The sequence below is a fragment of the Bubalus kerabau genome, chromosome X (genome assembly GCF_029407905.1).
Source record: "Bubalus kerabau isolate K-KA32 ecotype Philippines breed swamp buffalo chromosome X, PCC_UOA_SB_1v2, whole genome shotgun sequence".
NCBI lineage: Eukaryota > Metazoa > Chordata > Mammalia > Artiodactyla > Bovidae > Bubalus > Bubalus kerabau.
This window is the reverse complement of record NC_073647.1, coordinates 85,471,248-85,482,550: the sequence shown is the minus strand read 5'-3', so window position 1 is coordinate 85,482,550 and position 11,303 is coordinate 85,471,248. Positions and strand designations below refer to the sequence as shown.

General features: G+C 33.3%; 1 pseudogene; it reads right to left on the bottom strand.

Annotated features, from left to right (window-relative positions):
- Positions 1-1,508: 1,508 nt before the first annotated feature.
- LOC129640082 (ubiquitin carboxyl-terminal hydrolase 44-like) overlaps positions 1,509-11,303 on the bottom strand; it is a 33,346-nt pseudogene continuing 23,551 nt past the window's right edge.

Below are 11,303 nucleotides of genomic sequence, written 5' to 3'. Positions count from 1 at the left end.
ACAAAGAGTTGGACATGACTGAGCGACTGAACTGAACTGAATGATACACATATATGTTCATTAATGAAATGTTTATTTCTGGCATAGTGGCAGAATTTTGGCTCTCATTAATGTACTATGTTCCTATTATTCTGGGAACAATTTCTGAGTCAACATTTCATTTGGTCAGAAATTATTCCTCAACTATTGTTTGTGGCTTGCCTTTATGAAACTGCTGGAGAAAAGCCAGCACCAGCTGGATGTGGAAGAAGAAAGAGGAAGAAACTGTAGCTTTTTGAACTAATGATTGGAATTGGGGAACAGGTCTACCTACTTTGGCTAGTAAGCATAATACATTAATTCTTTTACAATTATCTTTCTTTCTCCTGGTTATTTGAAAAACTAGTTTAATGATACTGATATTTTGTATTCAAGTATTTTCTTTAAGCACCTAAAACTAATTAACATCTTTATATTTATTAATTTTTATTAAATTAGTTGGATTTTATTATTCGACATCTCTCTGGGTGTAGTATGATTTTAGATCCCTACATTTCTCATTATCTTAAGCTACTTATTTATTTTAAAGTCAGGTCAGCACTATGTTTCACCCCTTATATTCTTGGGAACCACACTCTTGAAAGTCTTATTACTAAGTGCATAGTTTTTACACTTATCTACTTCTTTGCTCTATCATGACACCTGTGTTCTATAATTTGCTACTTTAATTTTCTCACCCAGTTATTGTAATGAAACATACTAGAAGTTTCTATCATTCCATTTGTATTACCTTCATTCTTCTTCCCCCTCCCTGTACCCTCTATATCTATATATCTACTTGTCTTACTCAGATTTAATATAGACCATTTTTGTTAGGGAAAAAAAAAATGCCATGTCGATGGTGCAGCATATGTAGTAAGCCCTGCTTCCAACCTCTGTCAAGTTTTAAAGATGCAGCAATATTTAACTGTCTTAGTCTATCTACTAGTTTGTGTATCCATGCCTAGTTTTATAGGTTACAGAGAGAAGAACTAATAGAAATGATTTACCATGAAGCTCTTTTAGTAACAAAAAGAGAATATTAATTATTTCATGCTTTGAAGTTCTAAATTATTGCCTTTTTCAATTAAATAGTCAAAGTAAGCATAAGGCATGCACGCTTGGCTCTTGGTAGATCATATATCATTATTTAAAAAAATGTTTGCAGAAAATCAGAACTATCTATTGCAGTCTTATATTATTTACTGTGAAAAGTGCTTCATGTGGTTTGGCCTCTCTCTCTTTCTAATATTATTTCTCCTTTTCCTTTTTTTATTCTTTCTTCCCTCCCTCCTTTTCTTATTTTGTCTCCCACCCTCCCTTTCTTCATTTTTTGCTTCTTTCTTTTTGAATTAAAAATATCTGTTAGGAAAATTTTAGTTTATTTTTCTGCATTTAGTTGTGGTGCAATTTATTCCTTACCACTATATTGAAGTTCTTCTACAGCATTTCAAAAATTCCTGTTTACATGTGTCATACTTATGTTTACATTAACCTGCAATATAAAGAAGAGATTAATGGTTTCTGAATAACAACTGAGAGTTAAGGAGACTCTCATAAACAATTATTTGTCCAAGATTATTGGTTTTATGGAGTAGTTTTTGAGTAATAATTCAAGCTTAAGCAGTCAAACAATAAATATGTATTGAATCACTACCATGCGACTAGAAGGCAATATAGTAGTGAGAACACAAAACTATAAAAGGAAATTATAGGTCTAGTCTTACTATAGGTCTAGTCTTACTTTGATTACTACATGATCTTAGGTAAGTAAATTTAGTGGCTTGATATCTACTTTATGAATCTGAATTAATATAAAACTGTGCATATGTTTGACTTATAGGGAAAAAAAGGAGTAAAATGTGATGTGAATGTGCTTTCTGAATTATATGAGAAATAACTTCTATGATGTATCCAAATTTTAAGAAAAACATTAGAATTAAAGGATAGTCACAATACAATTTAGAATCATCTCAAGGTGTCAGGTGACCTGTCCACAAGTTGTCTTACTCAGTTTGTGCCGATATAACAGAATACCATAGACTGGGTGGCTTAAATAATAAAAATGTATTTATCACAGTTCTGGAAGCTGGAAATCCAAGATCACAGTATCAGCATGGTCAAGTTCTTGGTAGAAGCTCTTTTCCTGGTTACAGACAGCCATCTTATTGCCATATCCTCACATATTAGAAAGCAGAGAGGAAGCTATCACATGCTTTACTTTATAAATGCATTAATCCTTTTATGAAGACTCCACACTTATGTCTTAATTACCTCTAAAAGTCCCCATCTCCGAATACTATCTCATTAGGGATTAGAGTTTCAACATATGGATTTTGGGGGGAACACATACATTCAGTCTATAACAGAACTGATACATTTTGGGTTAAGCATGTGGGAAGACAAATGTGGAGAATGTTGTTCTTTAGCCAGAAAACTGTGCAGTCATAAGAAAAGTAATTATGAATATAATGAAGAGCCTAGAAATAAACTTTTATACATATGGACAAACGATTATTAATGAGGGTGCTAAAATCATTCAATGGAGAAAGGACAGTCTCTTCAACAAATGCTGATATAAAAACTGTATATCCAGAAGCAAAAGAATGAAGTTGGGTCCTTACCTATACCATATACAAAAAAATATGTCGAAACAAATTAAAGACCTAAACTTAATTGCTAAAACTGTAAAACTCTTAGGAAAAATGTAGGGGAAAATCTTCATGACATTGGATTTGGCAATGATTTCTTTCACATGACTCCAAAGCAAAGGCAGAAAAATAAAAGCAGATAAATCGGATTGAAAAAACAATGCATCAAAATAAACAATAAACAGTGAAAATCAACCTATGAGATGGGAGAAAATATTTTCAAATTATATATATTGTAGGGGGATATTATCCAGAATAAACACAGAACTCTTATTTCTTTATAGAATATATGCATATTTCAAATGGCTAGCAACCATATAAAAAGAAGCTCAATACTAGTAATCATTAAGGAAATGCAAATCAAAGCCACATGATACCAGGATGCTTGGGGCTGGTGCACTGGGATGACCAGAGGGATGATACAGGGAGGGAGGTGGGAGGGGAGTTCAGGATGGGAAGAACGTGTACACCCGTGGCAGATTCATGTTGATGTATGGCAAAACCAATAAAATATTGTAAAGTAATTAGCCTCTAATTAAAATAAATAAATTTAAATAATATAAAAAAGAAAAACAAATGTTGGAAAGGATGTGGATAAATTCAAATCCTTGTGCATTGTTGATGGGAGTGTAAAATGATGCATACGCTATGGAAAACAATATGATGGTTCCTCAAAAAATTAAAACATGGAATTAATATATAACCCAACAATTCCAAATCTGAGTATATATAAAAATAATTGAAAATGAGGTCTTGAAGAGATGTTTGCATACTCATGTTCGTAGCAGCATTATTCACAAGCCAAAAGATGGAAGCAACACAAGTATCCATTAGTGGATGAACAAAACATAGAACGTACATACAATGGAATACCATTTAGGTTTAAAAATAAAGGAAGTTAGGACACATTTTACAACATGAATGAAACTTGAAGATATTATGCTAAATGAAACAAGTCAGTCACAGAAGATAAACAATGCTTGACTCTACTTTTAGGAGATATCTAGACTAGTTAAATTCATAGAAACAGAAAATAGAACTGTGATTGTTAGGGGCTGAGAAGAGTGAGAAATTGGGAATTTTTATGTTGTATGTATTATGTATGTATTTCTATATTTTAGGTGGCTTATTTAATGCAATAATTTAATGGTCCGTACACCTGGTCTTTTAGAACTATAGATGATGCCAACCACCACTTTGTTCGTAAGAACAAATCTGTGTTAAGAAAATGATTCTGAAGGGTGAAATTGAACAAACTCTCAGCAAAAGTTGTCAGGTGTGCATTGCTAGCTATGTCTTATTTTACTTGGCATTAAGAAGATTAATTTTATTCCACTTCAACTATTTAATTGTTGGCTTGATTTTCATTCCAGATTCTGAGCGTGTCTCAGATCATACTTATTAATTCACTTCCATGTAATTCAGGGATGCTTTTAAGGAATAAGAAATACGTTTTGGCAGATTCGTTCTTGAATATCTTTGTAACATTAATATATTTATTTTGAGAAATAATATTATTGTTTTACATTTTCTTATCAATTCATAAATAAGGATGAAAACTAACAGTGAATAATACAGTTTTTTTGGGGGGCTTTATTTATTCTTTATTATTTTTTAATTTAATTTAATTTTTTAACTTTACAATATTGTATTGGTTTTGCCATATATCAACATGAATCCGCCACAGGTATACAAGGGTTCCCCATCCTGAGCCCTCCTCCCTCCTCCCTCCCCGTACCATCCCTCTGGGTCGTCCCAGTGCACCAGCCCCAAGCATCCAGTGTCATGCATCGAACCTGGCCTGGCGACTCGTTTCATATATAATATTATACATGTTACAATGCCATTCTCCCAAATCATCCCACCCTCTCCCTCTCCCACAGAGTCCATAAGACTGTTTTATACATCAGTGTCTCTTTTGCTGCCTCGTATACAGGGTTATGTTTTAATAAATACAAACTGCATTAATAATTGTGCAAGCAGTTTTTATGAGTACAGTAATTCATTTTCTTTTTTCATTTTAGAAAGATACCTATTCTTCATCACATGATGGTTCTGAAAGAATGGATAAACAATGCCATTCATTCACTAGTAAGTTTGCAATAATATAACTATAGATATTGTCCCTCCTAATGTTTTCATCGTGGTGACATTGACCATATTTTCCGTCACATACAATGCGATGCATGTACAGGTGCATGTTTCCAGTTTCCAGTAGTTCCAATAATTAATCATATTCTTAACAATGTAACACTCAGAAATACTCTATCAAATTAATTGATGAAAGCCTCACTTGTCTAGTTTTTCCTCATAATTTAAAGTTTCAAAGTATTTAATATAAAAATTACAAGTCAATTTTCAATATTGTCTCTGGCCACTTGTATGAATTTATTATATATGCACACATCACTATTCTAAGTCAGTTGGAAATAGTGTGTTTGTTTGCTTTTAGAAATTCTAAAAATGCTTGACATAACTTAATAATCTGTGTATAATGAAACCATTAACCACACCATACTTCTCCTAAAATAATTTGACTAAAACTATTAAATTATTTAACCTCATATAACCTTAGTTGATAAACCAACAGTGATCCTGCCATTAATATTTTTTTATTTATTTATTTTTTTTATTTTTTTTTTTTTGTGGGTTCAACCTCTGGGTCAGGAAGATCCCCTGGAGAGGGGAATGGGTACCCACTCCTGGATTCTTGTCTGGAGAATCTCATAGCTATTGAAACTCATCATTTGAACTTTTATGCTAAGATTATTTTATTTATTTTCCTATTCATGTCAACCCATTCTAATCTGATTGAAAAACATGCACATGTTCAATTAATTTAAGTTCATTTATTGAGTCAGCTCAGTTAATTTAATTGAGTGCAAGATCATAGCCTTTGTCGCATGTGGACCTGTTAGTTTCACTCTCATTCCCTGTTGAAAACTACATCCTGAACCATGGTCAGTTGTCCTACCTTTCAGTAACTCCAGAATAAATGATAACATGTGCCTGCATTTAACTGGTAAGTTTTCAATCTTATAAAAATAAATATTGTTGTAAGCCATTGGTTACACAAGGAATTGGGTAAGCATTGTGAATAAATAAGTGTAAAACCAATGTTATTGAGCATGCCTCATTACGATGCCTTTGTGTAAAGGGGCAGATGACACTTATATGTTTTATGAACATGGAAATTATTTTACCTATATTTGGATCCTAACAGCAAATGTGCTGACAAGAAATGTTATTTTGCCTAATTTAAAAGTTATATTTGTAGTCAAGAGTCTGCTTTGTATGTGTTTACTGTTCAAAGACTATACAGTTAATAGTTTTTCCATCTGAAATAGTGAACCTGGAATTATTATGCAGGATTTGGGAATATGTTTGAACTTCTTCTCTCTCCCTTGTGACATTAGTCAGTTATTCAAAAGTTCAGAGAGGGTGGCATTTCTTTTCTTTGATAGAAATCTGACACAAAATGCATTTGTGTTTGCTGAAATGTTGATGGTTTGTGTACCATTCTAGAAGACCTTTTTTTTCTGCCACCACCCCCCCCACCTTGATTGTGTTTATACCTAGATTGATTTTTCTCCCCCAAATTGGGAAAATATGACAACACACATAAGTCAATGGATACTTTTTTTCAGTCAGTCATATGGTTGTTTTGGCCTTTTTTGGTTGATTCTACCTTAAAATATATTTCTTGCCATCTGGCCAATTAAATAGCTCTTCCCTTCCTATTAGAAATCTCAGAGACATAGATGAATTTGAAAATAAATGGTTCCCAATATTCACTATTATTTTACTCTTCAACCAATAAATTAAATGAGAGAGCAAAAATCAATTGGTTAACCATAACCTTGTTCTTCTCACCTGCTATATGAGAAGAAACAGAACGTTTCACTTTCTTGTTTTATATATATATATATATATTTTTTTTTTTTTTCATTTCTTCTTCTTGCTTTCTTGTTTAAAGGGAGTTCTTTCCTGATGATTACCTTAAAATTGGAAAGGATCTCCATTAGTCCTAAAATATGGAGTAAAATGCTCTAATGCTTTTCAGGAGTTATTTCCTTCATCAACATTTGAAAGACAACTTTTGAAATTTTATGCATAGAATGACAAGATTTACACTTGAAATTCTGGGTTGTAAATAATTTATAGTCCCTGGAGAAGTAAATGGAGATGTAATGGGTGGCAGATGAAAGGAGTATTCTTCATTTATTTTATATCCTTTAAAAGGGGAGAGTTTATAATTTCCTTCAGGCAACTAGGACTTCCTTTCACAATAGCTTATTATCTACATCACATTATGTTGTCAAAGAAAGAATCAGTGAGTGTCCATAGTATGTATGGTGGATGAAGGTTTTCTAATGTGCAGTCTTCATTGCCAGAGTTGCCAGGAATATCAGCAATTAGCAATTCCTAAAGAAGAATGTATTTCAGGTTTTACAAATAGCACTGACATTAAAAAGCCTGGATAACCATTTTTTTGCTCCTGGATTGCTATTGACTGGCTATTTAAATAGCTTCTTTGAAAACTATTTGAAATTTCATGTATGTTAAATGTGATCATTATTTTAAAATTCAAACTTCACGATACTGGATGCTTGAGGCTGGTGCACTGGGACGACCCAGAGGGATGGCATGGGGAGGGAGGAGGGAGGAGGGTTCGGGATGGGGAACACATGTATACCTGTGGCAGATTCATTTTGATATATGGCAAAACCAATACAATATTGTAAAGTTAAAAAATTAAATAAAAATAAAATAAAATAAAATTCAAACTCCAGCATATCCTCATTATCTCTATTAGTATCTTCATAGAGGAGGAGAATAGGAATAGGCACAGGTTTTATAGGTGCACTTCTGAATGGTGGTGATATTCTTTTATTGATACACAAGATTGATATGGGTTTCTCATTGATTTCAGAATTAAAATATTTTCCTAAGCTTATTCCCTATTCTTTGTCTCCCTGACCCAATTTGTGAATACATGGGGGAAATGAGAGGATACTAGATTTTTGTATCACTAAATGTAACCAAAGCTTTTCTTCTTTTATTTTCCTTTAGTTACAGTCTTAGTGTAAGTAATTCTGATAAACTTTGTTGCTCTTCATTTTTCTCCACTTTTCAGCAGGTGATTATGCAGTGCCTTCTGGTGTGAAATACAGTCGTTCTAAGTCAGAAGGTTATATAACTTCCTGGAAAGCTAGCAGTGTGGAATGGTTAAATGAAGATGAACCAGACCAAGATCAGACATTCTGAAGCTGGTGATTTGTTGATTTCTCATGGAACTCCTAATTATTGGTTTGACTAATTATTAATTCAATAAGTATTTACCCAGTCTATTATATATGAGTAGTTTGCTATGCATTGGATGAAAAATAGTAATGAAGTTATAATAATCTATAAAACTGATTTGTAAATGAGCTAAATATAATAATCAGTAAGTTTAATTTTGCATATGTCATATTATTTAAAAATTAAATTATGAATATTAATTTTATACAATATAGAAATATATAAAAAATAGGGACATCTTGACTAGTAGCCAAGATAAGCATTTTCTTGTACTCACCATTCACTGAGACACTTTTGGACTTGTAAATTCACTTTTTAATCTTCACAGTTGAAACATATAAGATCAAATAGTGGTAACTCAGAAAAGATAATCAAAATGACAAAAAGTGTATAAAATAAAGTCCAAGAGAAAATGCTGAAAGACTTTAGCACACTGTGAAAGAAAGATCATCACATTTGTGAGAAGAATATTACAGCAAGATATAGACAAATCATTTTCATTAATACATGACAGCTTCTCTGGTGGCTCAGATGGCAAAGAACCTGCCTGCATTGCAGGAGATCTGGGTTTAATCCCTGGGTCAGGAAGATCCTCTGGAGAAGTGAATGGCTACCCACTCCAGTATTCTTGCCTGGGGAATTCCAAGGACAGAAGAGCCTGGTGGGCTACAGTCCATGAGATTGCAAAGAGTCAGACATGACCATTACAGCAAAGGAAACTTTGAAGAAAATTTGAGTTTTACACAGAAATTTTAGAATTAAAAAAAAAAAAAAGTCAAAGTAGTGAAAAAAAAAGAGGTATTGTCAAGAGAATCCCTATATAACTGGAGATAGCCAAGTTAACTGTTCTTGAATGAAATTCTAGAAATGGTAAATATGATTTTGGAATACTTTAAAGCAAAATTTCTCCCTCATCCTGCCATTTTCTTCTTCTGTATTTTATTGTAATATTCATTTTAACTATAAATTCAACATCAGCATCATAATTATCAAAAACAAAAACCAAATTGAGTGACAGGAAAGTTTATCTTCTTTACTTTGTTTCTTTACTCTATTTTTCTTTCTGTTTTTTTTTTTTTTATTTTATTTTTAAACTTTACAATATTGTATTAGTTTTGCCAAGTATTGAAATGAATCCGCCACAGGTATACATGTGTTCCCCATCCTGAACCCTCCTCCCTCCCCATACCATCCCTCTGGGTCGTCCCAGTGCACCAGCCCCAAGCATCCAGTATCGTGCATCGAACCTGGACTGGCAACTCATTTCATACATGATATTATACATGTTTCAATGTCATTCTCCCAAATCATCCCACCCTCTCCCTCTCCCACAGAGTCCATAAGACTGTTTGATACATCAGTGTCTCTTTTGCTGTCTCGTACACAGGGTTATTGTTACTATCTTTCTAAATTCCATATATATGCGTTAGTATACTGTATTGGTGTTTTTCTTTCTGGCTTACTTCACTCTGTATAATAGGCTCCAGTTTCATCCACCTCATTAGAACTGATTCAAATGTATTCTTTTTAATGGCTGAGTAATACTCCATTGTGTATATGTACCATAGATTTCTTATCCATTCATCTGCTGATGGACATCTAGGTTTCTTCCATGTCCTGGCTATTATAAACACCAGAAGAAGAAGACAAAAGAAAGACCATGAGAAAATACTTGAGGAGATAATAGTTGAAAACTTCCCTAAAATGAGGAAGGAAATAATCACCCAAGTCCAAGAAACCCAGAGAGTCCCAAACAGGATAAACCCAAGGCAAAACACCCCAAGACACATATTAGTCAAATTAACAAAGATCAAACACAAAGAACAAATATTAACAGCAGCAAGGGAAAAACAACAAATAACACACAAGGGAATTCCCATAAGGATAACAGCTGATCTTTCAATAGAAACTCTTCAAGCCAGGAGGGAATGGCAAGACATACTTAAAATGATGAAAGAAAATAACCTACAGCCCAGATTATTGTACCCAGCAAGGATCTCATTCAAATATGAAGGAAAAATAAAAAGCTTTACAGACAAGCAAAAGCTGAGAGAATTCAGCACCACCAAACCAGCTCTCTAACAAATACTAAAGGATATTCTCTAGACAGGAAACACAAAAACGGTGTATAAATTCGAACCCAAAACAATAAAGTAAATGGCAATGGGATCATACTTATCAGTTATTACCTTAAACGTAAATGGGTTGAATGCCCCAACCAAAAGACAAAGACTGGCTGAATGGATACAAAAACAAGACCCCTACATATGTTGTCTACAAGAGACCCACCCCTTTACTCTATTTTCCATGGAACACTTTATAGTTTGCTCAGCTCCATTTTGCTATCACTAGGCAGATGATTCTGTATCTATAGAAGCACCAAATAGAAGTGAATCCAAAACTCAGCATTTCTAAAGCTATGGTTCTATGTTTATCTTTAAAGGATGGTAGAGAAAATATAAATTTGTTAATTATGAAAATTGAAAATTATCTTGAGTGAAATATTCATATTGTCTTCCATATTAAGGAAACAGAATACCTTCTTATAAATTTTAAGTATGACATGAAATCCCTGTATAAAATAATATGCCAAAGCATCCTTGCTTCCTTTATCCACTCGTCTGTATCTCTGCCTTTCTTCCCACAATGCTTTATATTTACATTCTTCTAATACATAAGAATCCCCCATATTAGGACTTCCCTGGTAGCTCAGTTGGTAAAGAATCTGCCTGCAATGCAAGAGACCAGGGTTTGATCCCTGAATCAGGGAGATCCTCTGGAGAAGGAAATGGCAAGCTACTCTAGTATTCTGGAAAATCTACCCTAGATTCTGGAAAATCCCACAGACAGAGGAGCCTGGCGGGAGCCTCTTTGGGGTTGCAAAGAATTGGACACGAGTTAGCAACTAAAGCATAATATAACATTTTAAACATACTGCATTTATGCCACTAAATATGATGGGAATGATTTCTTTTAATGGATTATGTCTTAGAAATTTAAATAGATTTCACTTATTTAAGTAAAATGCTTCATTGTGTTCAATGGAAAAGAGGTCATGTTATTAACTCATTATTCTAATAAAATGCTCTATGAGTAGTTTTTACTTGAATAAACTTAAATCATACAATGATATCTATTAAAGTCAATTTCTCTGTAAGATATCACATCGTGCATGTTTATGTGAACACTTTGAAACATGGAGTATATATTAGTGTTTCTTGAGTGCTTAGTCTCTCAGTCATATCTGACTCTTTGTAACCCCATGGACTGCAGCCCAACAAGCTCCACTGTTCATGGGATTCTCCAGGCAAGAATACTGGAGTGGATTGC